The sequence below is a fragment of the Macaca fascicularis genome, chromosome 10 (assembly GCF_037993035.2).
Source record: "Macaca fascicularis isolate 582-1 chromosome 10, T2T-MFA8v1.1".
NCBI lineage: Eukaryota > Metazoa > Chordata > Mammalia > Primates > Cercopithecidae > Macaca > Macaca fascicularis.
The window spans coordinates 64,322-80,720 of NC_088384.1; the positions used below are offsets into that span (position 1 = coordinate 64,322).

At 47.2% G+C, this 16,399-nt stretch overlaps 1 long non-coding RNA gene and 1 pseudogene across 1 annotated transcript in view; one reads left to right on the plus strand and one right to left on the minus strand.

The window, feature by feature from the left end:
- Nucleotides 1–16,399, plus strand: part of LOC135965232 (uncharacterized) — a 50,641-nt gene that overhangs the window by 23,165 nt on the left and 11,077 nt on the right. The gene's annotated exons all lie outside the window — the stretch shown is intronic.
- LOC135965230 (uncharacterized) lies at nt 2,149–11,757 on the minus strand (annotated as a pseudogene).

Genomic DNA, 16,399 nt, shown 5'->3' on the forward strand with positions numbered 1-16,399 from the left:
TGTATGTGAGTTGCATGGGTTGTATGTGTGTTGTATGTGCATATTGTGTTGAGTTGCACTTATTGTACGTTTGAGTGTTGTGTGTTGTATGAGTGTGTTGTGCGTGTATTTGTGAGTTGCATGCTTTGTATGTTGTATGAGTGTTGTGTGTTGTATGTGTGTATGTGTATGTCGTATATGAGTTGCATGTATTGTGTGTGATGTATGAGTGTTGTGTGTTGTATGAGTGTGTTGTACATGTGTTTATGGGTTGCATGTGTTGTGTGTTGTATGAGTGTTGTGTGTTGTGAGTGAATTGTACATGTATTTGTGTTGAGTTGCGTGTGTTGTGTGCATGTTGTATGTGTTATATGTTGTATGAGTGTGTTGTACGTGCATGCTGTGTTATGCGTGAGTTGCATGTGTTGTATGTGTTGTATGAGTGTATTGTATGTGTATGTTGTGTTATGAGTTGCATGTATTGTGTGTACGTTGTATGAGTGTTGTGTTGCATGAGTGTGTTGTACGTGAATGTTGTGTTGAGTTGCGTGTGTTGTGTGTGTTGTACGTGCATGTTGTGTTGAACGTGAGTTGCATGTGTTGTACGTGAGCTGTATGAGTGTGTTGTGTGTGTATGTTGTGAGTTGCATGTATTGTATGTATGTTGTATGAGTGTTGTGTGTGCATGTTGTGTTGTGAGTTACGTGTGTTGTGTGTTGTATGAGTGTTGTGTGTTGTATGAGTGTGTTGCATGTGCGTGTTGTATGTGAGTTGTGTGTTGTGTGTGCTGTATGAGTGCATTGTACGTGCGTGTTGTGTTGTATGTAAGTTACGTGTGCTGTATGTGTGTATGAGTGTGTTGTACGCACATGTTGTGTTGTGAGTTGCATGTATTGGTTATGTGTCGTATGAGTGTGTTATAAATGCACATTGTGTTGTGAGTCACATGTATTGGGTATGTGTTGTATAGGTTGTGTGTGTTTGTGTGCAGTGTGTGTTGTCAGTGTTGTATAAGCCCATTGTACATGCGTGTTGTGTTGTGTTGCATGTGAGTTGCATGTTGTCAGTGTGTGCCATGTGAGAGGCGTGGCATCCACATGACTGCTCCTCAGTGAGTCCTGCCTTGCAGCCCCTTCAAGCTTGTATCTTCCCGAGCAGCCTAGAAGCAGCAGCCTGTTTGCCTCTGCCCCTCCCCAGGGGGCCTCAGCCAGATCCTGTGCTCAGCCCCCGGCTGGGCAGTCTGCCTCTCTTGTCTCTCTCTCTTCTCTCTCATCGTCCTCCTGCGCCTCCTCCTTCTGGGGACCTGCATCCTTCCTCTGTGCTTCCTGGCAAGCCACACCTGGGACGTTGGAGTTCAGGCTGTCCTCCAAACCGTTTGCTCCTCTCTGAAGAGCGCCCCCCCTGACTGGCCGTGAGCAGCTGGAGTGGATTGCAGGGAAGGGAGGTGGGTGTTCCTGTAGAGACGCCAGGGTCTTACCTGGGGAGAAGGGAGCCTGCACTGGGCAGGCCGCCCTCCTGAGGAAGGGGATGGGGTGGGAGGAGGCTCTCGTGGACAAGGGGCCCACCTCCTGCCCTCCTTCCCTCTATCCCAGTCTGTTGTGAGGGAGGGCGGGACCCTAGGTGATTTCTATGCAGATCTTCAATTATCCACGCTGTGAAACAAATACTTCTGTTTTTAAGATCAGAGGAAATCTCCTTTGTTTCTCTGCCTTTTATTTTATTTTATTTTATTTTATTTTATTTTATTTTATTTGAGAAGGAGTTGCCCAGGCTAGAGTGCGGTGGCGTGATCTCGGCTCACTGCAACCTCCACCTCCCAGGTTTAAGCAATTCTCCTGCTTCAGCCTCCTAAGTAGCTGGGATTACAGGTGCCCGCCACCACATCCGGGTAATTTTTGCATTTTTAGTAGAGATGGGGTTTCACCATGTTGACCAGGCTGGTCTCAAACTCGTGACCTCAAGTGATCCACCCGCCTTGGCCTTCCAAGGGGTTGGGATTACAGGCGTGAGCCACCGTGCCCGGTCTGTCTGCCTCTTAGTTAGAACCTGTGTATTTTATGTTTTACATTTCACTTTTCTGGGTCAGAACAGTAGTGTTTCTTTTTCGTAGTGTTGCTATGAATGTCCTTTACGGTTAGGAGACTGGGTTGGCTGCCCACTGGAGAGTGGTATCACTGGGTCACGGTCACCATCTGCCACAGCAGCGTCCAGAGTGTTTAGAGTCTTTCCTGGACGTAGACACCCTTTTGTCTGACATTCAGATAAAACCAATCACCGCATTCAGATAAAGAGGTCAGAGCTGGGAACCGTTAGTTCACATCCACCTCTCCCGAGAGTGTTCACGCCTCTTCCACGCGGGGCTAGGCTGCTGCTGAGCATGGTTCTGCTGGCTGTGGCTGTGGCCTCTTTCCTCAACCACAGCCATCGCAGGCCTGCCACAGTTTTTATTCTTCTAGAAGAGAATAGGCAACACAAGAGAAGCAAGGTATGTTAGATATGAAACCGTTAAAAATTATTTCCTCAAACATTGTATATATTTTTTGCCCATACCTAATTTGATAGCAATTTTAAAAAGATTAAAATGAAAAAAAAAATTCCCCTATATTAAGTCTTTGAAAGGCATCCAACTTAGTTTTCATACAATTATTCTCTCTTTGGAGTCATACTTTGTTGGTTTCAGTAATGTGTAACAAATGCACCAGCATAAACAGATTTAGGAGCAAACAACTGCTTCGTAATTATAGTTCAGCTCGCGGGGCCCAGCTGTGGGGGTGCAGCCTGCGCCTGCCTGTGCGCCAATAGGGCTGGTCACCTTGAGCATCTGGGAGTGTCTGGGTAAGTGAGGTCTGGGCAAGGCAGCGTCCACACACCTGCGTAGTTCTCACTTTGTCCACGTTATCCGGCAATGCCACAAAATTATCAAGTAAGTGTTCTCCAAGCGCATATTCAGTTAGTGTTTGGAAAGTGCATAGGTACCTCATACAGCACCTTTAAGAGGAACTAGGAGCCCAGGAATGAGAGCGGGTGTGAGGCCTGTACTCTCTTTGCACAGATAAAATATGCATGTGCATATCTGAGGCCAGAAAGTTAGATTGGGGCCAGAATGTGGAAGTCCTTACCTGTGGGATACTAGGGAACCACTGAGGGTTTCGGAGAGAATCGTGTCTCTGATGTGCGGCATGCCGTGGAGCCGGGGGGTGACAGGGCAGGCTCATGCAGGGCACTCGCCGTGGCCGGAGGAGGAGAGAAGGCAGCCAGTGAGCTGAGCAATTCGGTGCCTCGGTCAGGAGGGGAAGAGGGAGTACAGGAAGGCGGATGAAGCTGCGAGTCTGCACCCCGAGGTCGCCGTTGCGCTTTGCCGGAAATCAGGAGAAGCAAGTGTGGACCTGACTCAGAGATACTTAGAGACACCACTGCAAGCTGCAAGTTTGGAAATACAGGAGGAGGCTTGGGGAAAATCTGGAGCAGGGAGCATTTGGGAGCCTCTTAGGTAGAAGTGCAGGTCAAGTAGCCAGAGTGTGAGGCGTGCATGTCTGGAGAGAGGAGGCCAAAGGAAAGCCCACATTTGGAAATGGAGGAAGGGTTGGAAGACCCAGAGAAGGCCCTGCTTAGAATCCAGAGAAGAGCTGGATGGCGCAGTTCACTAAAGCCCAGAGCCGAGAGTTTCCAGGAGAAAGTCCCAAGTGTTGCTGAAAACCAGGGGGCAGGACTCCAGTTGGAGCCTGTGGGGGAGCCTGGCGGCCCTGATCCCTGAGAGCAGCCAGAGCCTGGGTGTCATGGTGGAAGTGGGTGGGAAGTGCAGGAAGCAGGTGGAGATGGTCCTTCAAGGCCTGGTGCTTCACACAGGTAGCCAGCTGTGGACCGAGACACAACTGGAGAGGGGCCTGAACCCAGAGCATCTCCAGGTGGAGGAGGGAGCCAGGAAGGGCAAAGGTATCCGGAAGAAAGGGGGCAGGCATGGAGCCAGGTCCCCAGGGAGGCTGCAGTCTTCTTTCTCTGTTCATGGACTGGTTGTTGGTTATTTTGAGTTCTCAAAGTCGTCCACTCGGTGCGGTCCAGAGAAAGTTCCCAGGGGTCTCAAGCCGGAGCAGGCCTTGTGCTTTTCCGAACACTGTGCGTGTTGACTCAGGGTTACCGTCAATGGCTAATTCTAGCGTGTCTTTTGTTGAAGTCTGCAGAGGAGCCTCAACCAGCACCGGCTTTTGAAGAACTTAGAAAACTTGTGTTCTTCTGATTCTGGGATTTTTGCCTGAAATGCCTCGTATATTTTTGGCTAGGTGTTGTTAGCACTTGTGTTACAGCATTTGGAGCTCTGTATTTTTGTGATGTGCTAGCTGTGAGGATGTTTAAAATTAGATTCCTAGAAATCAGGTTATAGGAGCTCTCGGCCATGCTTCATGGGTTATGTTTTGACCCCTCATAGTGGACCCCGTTGCAGTGGCTATTCTTAGTATTTGTGGAACACCTGACTGGTGATGCTAGGAGAATGTGATTTGTTTTCTTTGTAAGTCTAAAGTCTAACGACCTTGTAGAGTCTTTATACCTATCTCTTATAAATCAGCTTTAATATACTTGAAAATGTCCTCATTGTGCCCTTGAAAAGCAGGCTCACATTTTAAAAGTCATCCTTTTAAAATCCTTTTCTGCAGCCTGTGCCCTTTGTCTGTTTTGTTACCTTCACTGCAACATCATGAAACAGGGACAAGGGCTAGAATCTATTTCATACACAGAGCTTGAAACAGGGACAAGGACTAGAATCTCTGTTTCATACACAGAGCTGAACTGTGCTGAGCGACCTGCTATGCTGACGTCTGTTTCTGTCATGAGAGGGAACCCAGGCCTCTTGACTTTTCCTTTTGTACATTTTCAAAAAGAATATTTTTTCCTCTCTTGGGTCCATTCCATTGTGGGATTCTCTCCTAAGGCTGTTTCTTTGCGTTCCATTTTGACAAGTATGATTTATTTCTGAGATGATGAAAGGGCAGTGAAAAGGCCTGGGAAAGAGAAAGCAGGAAGAGAAGGAATCGTCTCATGATTTTAGTCAGAAGGAAACCACTCAGACAGAAACGCTATTCCAAGTGGGTCAGATCCCAGGAAGTGGGATTGAATAAGTGACATGATATCGCACAACTGTTTTACATTCTTGCTGTTGCCAGGGGTAACGAAAAGAACGAGTATATTCATTCCGAGGTCAAATATATATCTTTGCTGACTCTGACTATAATTAGCAGAATTCGTTCAGTTCAAGTTTGAGAATACCTTTACAGAAGAGGGTCTTCGTGCCCGTGTGCCTATTTCTATTTATATGTTCACACGTATTGGAGTATAAATGTGTGTGTGCTGTGTGTGAGACCTCATTATTTGAAACAAGAAATGTGCAGTAGAGCTTATTAATTACGGGAAGGTACATTTGGGGGATAAACCACTTTGTTTAGAATTGAATAATGGGGTCTTTGAGGGATGTATATATGTATGTGTGTTTGCATTTATGTGTATGAAAGTGTGTATTGCATGTATATGTGTTGTGCATGTATGTGTGCCTTTGTGTGTAATGTACATGTGCATGCATGTGTATATGTGTGCATGTGTATTTGTGTTGCATGTATGTGTGTGCATGTGTTACGTGTTTAGGCACGACTGCACATATGTGCAAGTAGGCATGCATGGATGCTCATGTGTATATAGTTATACATGTATATTTGTGCATGTTATGTCTACACACTTACGTATGTATGTGTGTCAGAATGTGTATGTATATGCATGTGTGTTTGAGTGTTGTGTGTATGCTTGTGCGTGTGTGTTTGAGTGTTGTATGTTTGTGTGCGTGTGTTTGAGTGTTGTGTGTATGTGTACGCGTCTGTTATGTGGTGGTATTATGTGATTATGTGAACGTGTGTGCATGTGTGAATGTATGTATTGCATATAGGTGTGCGTGTCCATGTGTGTGTGTGTGTGTGTGATATGTGTCTGTGCATGCATGCATGTGCACATTTGATTTGTGAATCCTCTCTGGGAGGGGCATGTTCCTGGAGACAGTGCATGGGATCCTCCGCTGTCCTCTCAGGGAGAGAGACATTGTGAAAGTTCGAGCCATTAGGTAAACATGCCTGATGTTCTATAAAATATATATTTAAATATACCACTGGGGTTAAATATATGTTAAATGGGTGCAAAGCTGTTATATTGCATTAAAAGTCATGTTAGTACTTCCTGGTTAAAGGCTTTGTGAAAGATTTCCTGTACATGGGACATAATACACCACACAGAATTACAGCAGGTCAATGGTATTTGCCAGGAGGTCTGGCTTATGATTGGTATTTCTAGTTGCAGACATGCAGGTTGAGCTTTGCTGGACTTAGAGGAGGGTCATTGACTCTGCCCACTGAATGATACCAGCGTCTCTGCTGCTTCCTTTTTCTGCCGGCTTCATCCAGAGCTGGGACAGCTGCTCTCAGACGCATTGTACTTTTTTCTACATAAAAATCTGCAGCATTTGTTAGCAGTCCAGTAGCAGACCGAGTGGCAGGTCCAGGGGCAGGTCCAGCGTCAGGTCCAGCATCAGGTCCAGCGGCAGGTCCAGCATCAGGTCCAGGAACAGGTTCAGCGGCAGGTCCAGCGACAGGTCCAGGGGCAGGTCCAGCAGCAGGTCCAGTGTCAGGTCCAGCGGCAGGTCCAGCCAACTTTCCACATGGCCCATGTGAAAATGTACCCTCTCCCTTCCATTTTTTAAAGCAGTATCATTAGTAGAGCCTACTGCCATTTCTCCTTGAGCTCCTCACAGTGGATGGTAAGCATTTGCTTTATTAAAGCAAAGTTCCGTGCTCTTTGTGCTAAGTCCCCTCTGCCTTTCTGTGAGAGGCTAGAATTGGGATCGACCCTCAGCTGTGCCAGAGCCTTGGTACATGTCTCAGTTCTGGAATCTACTCTGTGCTTGTTGCCTTCCATCCACCGACAGCCGTCTGTCTTCCTGTCACTCCTTCAACACGGAGTCCAGCAGAGTGCACACAGGTGAGCCTGTGTGAATGCTGGTTTTGTAGGATCTTATCGGGACCTTAGTCATCTTTTCACTAGGAAACCAGACACTGCAAAGGACTTAAAGAAAAGCCCAAAGAAGCCGTATCAGTAGAATCATAGAGACAGAATTCTACAACCATAGGAAGTGGCATTGATTATCATGAAATGTGCATTTATGTGAGGCATAGTAAAACATCACATTTCTTACTGGGTAAGAGCTTGGAAAAGATTATGAAAGTATAACTGACTCTACTCTTGTATCGTAGAACATGGTAAAATGATGCAAGGTGTTGTATAGAATGGAACAAACAGAATATAATTATATAGAGTAGCGCAGAATAGAACAAATAGCATAATGTTATATAGGGTAGCATAGAACAGAAGAAACAGTGTAACATTATGTAGTATAGTATACAATAGGAAAAATCGTATTACATGGTCTAGAATAGAACAAGTGGGATAGTATTGTAGAGTATACAGTTGAACTAATGACGTAGTATTGCATAGCATAATACAATCTAGATTAGAACACACAGCATAGTATTAATATTACGTAGTGTGGTGTGGAATAGTAGAGTCGCATGGCACAGAACAGAGAGGATAGTGTTCTGTAGCACTGATGCAGGAGTTTTGCTCTTTAGCTCAGCTGGGTCCAGGTTCTTGTCTAATGACCAGGAAGAAACAGGCACGGGGACATCGAAGAGTGAGTGCAGTGGAACTCGTTAAGCTAAAAGTTAAGCTCTCAGCGAAAAGAGGGGTCCTGAGAGCAGATTGCTGGTCGCCCCCTTCCCAGTTGACTACAAGGGCTTTTATATAGAAGCTGATGGGGCTGGTCTCGCTGTCTAAGGAGCAAATATCTGGTGGTTCCACCCCATTCCCTCGTGTGCATGGGGACCTTTAGTCTGCTGTGAGCATGTTTAGGAGGGCCCCCCCGTGCAAGTCCCCCTATCTGCACAAAACATGGGCTGGAGGCTCTCTGGGACCCTTCCCTTACTGTCTGCCTAAAGCAAGCTGGCTAACTCCTTTCTGTATAGAAGAAAATAGAATAGAATAGAACAGATAGTACAGCGTTTTATAGTATGGAGTGAAGCTGTAGTATTCTATCATAGAGAATGGAATAGTATAGAATAGAACAAACAGATCGTACTAGTGTAGTATAGAATAGTAGCCTCATGCAGCACGGAGCAGTGTTGTTCTCCCTATGTACAGAGTGTAACCACCAGGAGAGCGTTCTTCAGTGGGGCGTCACTGGCCCTTCATATTTCTTTGGTTCTGCGGAAATGAGGAGAGGAAGTTAATAGAGGGGGAGGAGGTTGGCTTTCTTACTTTTAAGGCGCTCATTACTTCTTGGGGATCATTTGATGGTCCCCTTTGGTAGTATTCTGTGAAGCAGTCTCTGTACTCTGTGTAGGGTGAAATGTGGAGCAGTCTGTGGACTCTGTGTAGGGTGAAATGTGGAGCAGTCTGTGGACTCTGTGTAGGGTGAAACATGAAGCAGTTGAGAAAGGATGAAGTCAGAAGTAGCTCAGCAGAGATGCACCAACTCTTACCTGGGAGACTGTGGAGCAGTCTGTGGACTCTGTGTAGGGTGAAATGAGGTGTTTTGTGTGAATTGTTGTCTCATGCCTGGCACATGGCAGAGCCTCCGTGGATCTTGCCGTCGTGAACCCTCTGATAACTTCTCTACAGTGCCCTCCACACTATAAATACCACACATTGTGGGAAGTCCGGGCCTTTTCAAAGGCTGGGTTTCATTTTAACAAAATTGTTATGCCCTGCTTATTTGGAATGGCCAGATCATCCTGCACTTCTGACTTCACCTGTCCAGCTGGGTACACCTCCCTGCGTGCTGCCAAGGTTTACGGCGGAATTCCCTGACGCCACTACCCTCACTGCCTGCACCTGAATCTGCTGTGGGGTCATTTCCTTATTGGACTTGTCTGGGGACCTCCTGAGGGGTGGATGGGTGAGGACTGGGTTATCTGGGGAAGGTGTTCATGGCATTCCTGTTTTCAGTTTGTGTCTCTGTTGGAAGAGATGCTTTTAGCACATCCGTTAATCCAGACGTGATTAGCAAGGAGTGTCTCTCCCAGGTAAGAGTTGGTGCATCTCTGCTGAGCTACTTCTGACTTCATCCTTTTTAAAGTCTGTTACAAAGAGAACTTTGGTTTCTCAAGGTTTAAGAATTGATGTCAAAGAGCAATTTAGTGTTCTTTTTGAGTCACCAGCCTTGCTGTGGATGATTCATGAGTCCTTGGTGGTTAGGGCCACAGCACAATCGGTGGGCCGTCTGTTCCCCACCCTGGTGGATACTTTCTCACCCAAAGAAATGTATTCTGTTAACATGTCTCAGTTAGAATATTTTAGTAGGAGACAGAGTTATGGCTCTTGTTTTAATTTGTAATAGATGATTACTGTAGCAGGGTCAAGGTTGAGACTTGCAGTGTAGCTCATGGAAAACATTGATTAGAAACACCCAAAATATATCACCAGCTTTGTTGCTGCAGCTCCAAGGGACTAGGAATGCATATATATTTTTTCTTTTGTTATTATTTATTATTTTTATTTTTGAGACAGAGTCTTGCTCTGTCACCCAGGCTGGATTGCAGCGGCATAATCTCAGCTCACTGTAACCTCTGCTTCCAGGGTTCAAGAGAATCTTGTGTCTCAGCCTCCCAAGTAGCTGGGATTACATGTGCCTGCCACCATGCCCAGCTAATTTTTGTATTTTTAGTAGAGACAGGGGTCTCACCGTGTTGGCCAGGCTGGTCTTGAACTCCTGACCTCAAGGGATCTGCCAACCTTGGCCTCCCAAAGTGCTTACATTACACACATGAGCCACTGTGCCTGGCCGCCATGATCATTTTAAATGTGGCACTGAATATCTGCCTTTTTTTTTTTTTTTAAGAAGTGCAAATGTTACCTCTCACACCTCTATTCTGTTGCTGGCCTGGGCTGGCCAGCAGGGTTCCCAGGCTCGAGGCCATGTCTGAAGTGTTGTTGGACAGTGTGGATCTGTGACCCCTTGGTCTTTGGGGACGTGGGGCACCCCGAGACACCCACAGTCTTGCGAGGGCTTACGGCTCTGTGTGTGGCTGCTGTGAGGCAACCTTCGGTGGGGAGGAAGGAGAGCAGAACCCATCTGTCCTGGTGCGGAAAATGCCCAAGAAACCAAAGAAATGGTACAAAAAAAATCATCTGCCCTGGTGCCATTTCTGTAAAAAAAAAAAAAAAAAAAAAAAAAAAAAAAAAAAAAAAAATTCACTCTGAATGTGGTTCTGTGCTTGAGGAGGATAGAAAATACCTGGAAAGGCACAGAAAGTGTTCTTATGGGGTCAGCGCCGGGAAGTGGGATGGGAGGCTTGGGAGTGTGTGCAAAGGAGGAAGTGGCATATTTTATTCTAGTTTATTTGGTAGAGCAAGTGATGAAAGTGAAGCTTGAGTGATCAGAGTAGCTCGGCCTGGCCATGGGTAGATCCCAGCGTGTCCCGCCTCCCGCCTGCAGCTGCAGCTCTGTTTCTCCGTCACAAATGAGACAGGTGGCCTGAGGTTGTGGGCCGAGGAGGGGCAGCTCGGTGTTCCCAGCACCTGACTGTTCAGGCTGCTCTTGGGCCAGCCTGAGGGAAGGGGCGGAGGAGAGCTGGGAGGGTGCACAGTGCGTCCTCCTCCCCCGCCCTGGGACTGAGGTAAGCCCAGGCTGCTGTCAGGATGGAGGAAGATGCCCTCAGGACGGAGGAAGAGGCCGATGGAGTTTGGTCAGCGGCCAGTGTTGTCTTTCCCACAGGGGATACGCAGTGCCCCAACTAGCAGGAAAAAACTCTGCTTTAGTTTTTAAATTTTGCTCATTCTCTTTATCGTGCTGGTCATGGTAAGATTTGGATATTGTTGGTAGGAATCAGTGTCAATTGCGTACAGTTGACTATTGTCCAACACAAGCTTGAGCTTTGCGGGTCAACTTATAGGTGGATTTTTTCAACCAAACTCAGGGAGAAAATACAGTGTTCTGCCACGTGAAACGCATGTCGGAGGGCTGATTCTTTGTACACGCAGAAAATACAGTGTTCCTGCCATGTGAAACGCGTGTCGGAGGGCCGACTCTTTGTACACGCAGGTTCGGCAGGTCCACCTGTGGGGCTTGAATGTGCCTGGATTTGGTGTCCATGGGGTCCTGGAACCGACTCCCTGAGTCCAGCGAGGCTGGCCCCGGGATCGACTCCTTGAGGACAGCGAGGCTGGCCCCAGGACCGGCTCCCTGAGGACAGCGAGGCTGTTTCTAGTAGCAGGTGGTTTATTTTGTGTTTTCCCCCTGGCTCCACACCCCGTTCTCAAAGACACGGCTGTCACAGGGGGACCAGCTGGGGCAGGGGAAGAGTGGAGGGCACCTGGTAGAAGTGGCCGTGGACTCTCTTAGGAACGATAACCGTGACACCTACCGTAGACGAAGATGTTGTTGGTCTGCACTCTTCTCGTGTTGGTCTGGGGCATACAGTGGCCGTGGGCTGGTGTGGTCCACAGCCCCGGTCTGGGGCATGCAGTGGCTTTGGGCTGGTGTGGTCCACAGCCCCGGGCTCCGTGGTCCCTGACCCTGAAATCCCATCCGGTCCTGTGTCACCTTGGGCCAGCTGTCTCCTGAGGGGAAGGGAACAGGGAACAGCCCTCCCCGCATGGCCTCCCCAGCACCACCCACCCCCAGGACCTCCAGTGTTGACCCTGCTGGGGGCTCCTCTCTCCTGGGGGGACCTTGTCCCAACAAGAGGACTCCATGGGCTGCAGGAGGTGTCGAGCTATTTTCTCTCCTGGAACTGGGTTGCTGGCAGCTCCCAGATGCAGGAGGAAAGGCTCAGAAGTGCCTTCATAATAAGGAGTTGTTGACGTGAACTTTGGACAGCAAACACTGCTTACATTTCCTTTTCCATTTTGATGCGTTAATGGTGTGCGGCAACACCGTGACACACGGGGATGCAGGTGATGGGTGACCCCCCCGCAAGGGGGCCATGCACCTGTTTGATAAGAAGGCATGCTTCTCTTACTGCAAATAAAAGCTGTTAATGGTTTTCTGCCAGAAAGACCCTGTCCTTTATGTAGGATACATAGCGGATCATTTGGCAAGGGATTGGGGATTTGGGGTTAAACTAAAAACAAATTAATTTCATTTTGTAGCACTCTGAACCCATTTGAGTTAATTATTCATTGAGAATTTGAATAGCACACACTGTTCTGACTTCCAATTTCCCCCTAATGAACGGCATTTGCTGTAACATGACAAAACCCTTAGTCTTAGAATTACTGGGTAATGTGGAAAAAGTCAAAGTTGGTTCTCTGTTGTTTTGCTTTAAGGAAATTATATTACTTTGCAGCCACTTAGTTTTCTCCTTTCCAGTAAGAAAAATTGCTTTCTTACTACCTGAAAATTCGTGAAGGTCAAGGGGACACAGGCTGCAGTGCATTAAAAGCCACCATCAAATGTGGACGTGGACCGAGTTTTCCCCTGTTCTCTCCCACCATCAAATGTGGATGTGGACTCAGTTTCCCCCTGGTCTCGCCCATCATCAAATGTGGACTTTGACCCAGTTTCCCCGTGTTCTCGCCCATCATCAAACGTGGACGTGGACCCAGTTTCCCCCGTTCTTTCCCACCATCAAATGTGGACGTGGACCCAGCTTCCCCCTGTTCTTGCTAACCATCAAATGTGGACTTGGACACACTTTCCCTCTGTTCTTGCCCACCATCAAATGTGGACACGGATTCAGTTTCCCTCTGTTCTTGCCCACCATCAAATATAGATGTGGACCTAGTTACCTTCTGTTCTCACCCACCATCAAATGTGGGTATGGACCCAATTTCCTTCTGTTCTTGCCCACCATCAAATGTGGGCATGGACTCAGTTTCCCTCGGTTCGTGCCTACCTTGCCACCATGGCTCATTTCACAATCACTCAGGAAAGGAAGAAACATTATTTTTAATAGGCATGAAGGCAGTTGTTTTTAACCTAAGGAACAGGACATAATTCCAGCAATGGGAATGACCAGCCGAGTGGGTCTGTGTGAGGTTTGGAAGAAAAAAAGGATTTTAACTTCCCCTCTCTGTGTGTGCCCACCTCCCCCAGTTGAGAGTCACAGATTTAATTACTTTAATTTTGAGCTTAAAATAATTTGACAACCTAACAAAAACTACTACAGTCCTATAAAATTCTGCTGTGTGTTTGGTTTTTCAGTTGCTTTTCTGAATATGGTAAATGAATGCATTATGAGTTGTTATTTTAGTAATTGCTGTAAAAATTAATGTATGTTATAACCAAGTGTTATAAAGTTAATTTAGCACCAAAGGAAAGCTAAAGCTGCATTGATTTCCCAGTGTAGTTGTGCATAACAACGGCTCCATGAGGCAGGGGCTGTGACCCTGCAGTCTGGTGGGAGCAGGTGCCACCTGGCTGGTGCGTTCGCTGCCCGTCCCCTCTTGCTGCCAGGCAGCTTTGCAGTTTCCAGGCTATGCGGGAATTGAGCCCGGTGGTCAGTAAGAGACGGTGGGTAGTTGGGTGGTGCAGGTTGACGTGGGGTGGAAGGAGGCGTGGAGAGCCTGGGGAAGCCTGGACAGCAGCTCCGGTACCTGCACAGGGGAGCAGGGTGCAGCGGCACGGGACAGTGAGTAGCTCCTGGAAACAGCCGTTGGGGTTTTTATAGATGAGTCTGTCTTCAGCTCTGCATCCCTTTCCTGCTGAGTCCGGGTGGAGAGTGGAGGCGTCGAGCGCTTGTTTCTCCAGGTGAGGGCCCATCGGACACAGCCAGTGTTTCCTGGAGTCCCCTCACCTGGGAACGTGCCCCTGCTCTTTTCAGAACAAAAGAAATCTTAGTTAAACTTGACACATCACCTTTCCAGAAGGTGTTTAAGTCTGTATGCCTGTTAAGTCACCTAACTTTAAAAAGTAATGATACAATATGCTTCTTTTTAGGGGAGAGAACCTAGCTGATTTAAAAGATAAAATCAGAGGTTGGGGTCGCAGCATTGTGGAGGAGACTTGGTTTATGTCCTAGTGGGCAGCAGTGTTTCCTCAACTATGGTGTTTGCTCTATTATTACATTACAGAGGTGACACTTCAAGCATAGGGAAATGGAAGGCAAAACAGCGCCCCCATTCAGAGATAAACGTTATCAACATATTCATGCACTTCCTTCTGCTGTTTTTGCTCTTCACTTTTTATTTTAAGACCACGTTCGTAGGATGGATATATAATTGTTTATGGTGACTTTAAAAGCACCTTTCTTGCTAAAAAGAGTATTTTTTCAGTCTGGAAAATTTAGACAACATGTTTTGTTTAAAAATTAATTATAATACCACCGTGAAGTCATCAATGTTTTTATACATTTTCTTGGTCTCTTTATGGACTTAATAGATACAATTTAACAAATTGGAAATAACGTAATATTATGCATAAAATGTTTCTTGGCATTAGAGATGGAGCAGAGAGGAGGCACAGGGCTTCCCGCTGGCTGAGGTCCTCCCAGGGTGTGACCAGCAGCCTCCCAAGTTTAGGGTCTGCACGGAGTAAGATTTCTAAATTGCCTTACACCACAACCCCTGCAGCCACGCGTCCCTTTGATAAGGGGGTATACTCTGATAGATTTTTCAAGACAAGAGTTTGCTGGATCTGAGGCTGTTTCAGCTGCTTCTGGAGACGGCAGGTCTGGGACGTTTGTGCCAGCTCTCCCTCAAGACCCCACGGATGCCACATCCTCATCTTTTGGAACCCAGTGTTGTAGAGGAGAAATCTGAAGCCAGTTTGATTTTTGCTTCTTGGTAGGAAACTGATGTTTTCAGGCTTTTCCCCTTTATTTCCATAATGAAGATGATGTCCAACCTCATCCAGAGGTGTGTTTGTTACCTTGTCGGGAATGTCCAGCCCTTATGTCCCCCTTCAGGTCCTCAGTCCCTTTCTCAACTTCCTCGCAATCCTCCCCATCTCATCCATCTTCACTGTAATTCTGTTATTTTTTTTCATTTTTGTGCTCACTTTCCCATGCGACTTTTGTTCTTGTTTCACAGATGCCCGTGCCAAACTTTATGTCTGGGGCTCGAGGGCCGTGTTTTATTCTGTCTGCCTCTGCATGTACTTTTGAGAAGTGGGGTTGGAGGTTGCCCCCCAGGTGCTGTTTCAGCTGGACCTGCCCAGACTCTGTGAATTGGGGGCGTCGGGCAAATCCCATGTGGCTCTATGGTGGGCCGTGCCGCTGAACCGTACGTCTGAGGTTTGGGGGCCGTGTTTCATTCTGTCTGCCTCTGCATGTACTTTTGAGAAGTGAGGGTGGGGGTTGCCCCCTGGGTGTTTCAGCTGCACCTGCCCAGACTCCCTGAAGTGGGAAGGTCGGGCAGAACCCGTGTGGCACTACAGTGGGCTCTGGTGCTGACAGAGCAAGAAGCCGCACTCCCAGGACGTGCTTGCAGCTGTGGGCAGGACTGGGATTGTGACAGGATCATTTCCTTCTCTAAAATACATCTCAACTGTTATCCAGAGGGTTGGCTGTAGGCTTTCAACAGCTTCACTCTTCTTAGTTACCAGGAGACAATTCACTAAACAGAGTTGCTGTCAGGGTTTAATTAGGAATTTCTGCGAGAGGCTGGTGGTACAGCTCCCTCTTCAAGCCTCCTGCAGCCTACCCGTCCCCACTCTTGGGCCCAGCCACCTGCATTGGTCTGTGGAGACTGCACATTCTCTGTTCTCCTAAGGGGCTCCTGGACTTCGGGACAGCCTTGGTAAGTTGATGTGTAACTCCCAGTCTCTTCTCTCTTTAAGTAAGTACGTTCATGGAATCCTGATCTTCGAAATTGTTTCATCTTTGTAAAACAGCCATAGTTTCCTAAGCCACCTTGTGTCTGAGTGTGAATCACTTGTTATTTTTCACTGCAGAATGAACAGAACTGGAATCATAAGATTTAGAGGGTGATGAAAAGACAGAGGTTAGCATATTCCATTTTCTCACCTTTTCCTTACACTTTTTCCTTAAATGCACCCCTCGTATGTCTGTGAAGTTCTTCCCAATTCTGTAACGTCACTCTATCCGCAAGTGGAACATTTGTGAACACTAACAAGTATTGATGTACACACCTCTGCAACCCCGCTGGAATTAATGCTTTTTATTTATGAATGGATGGTCATCAGATGGCCAGAGGGATTCCCTGTGAATTGCGGGGGTCCTCATGCCTGCTTGTGAGTGACATGCACATGGCGAGGGCTAGGGAATCTCTGTCTCTGTGATTTGAGTTTTGACATCGTTTACGCAAGGCAGGTGGATGACTCTTTGAGCTTGGCATGCTCCTGGGTGGCACAGCACAGCTGACATGGAGTGGGGCAAGGGCTTGTTCCACGAGTTTCTGTGTTTTTGTTTTTGTTGTTGTTGTTGTTGTTATTTTT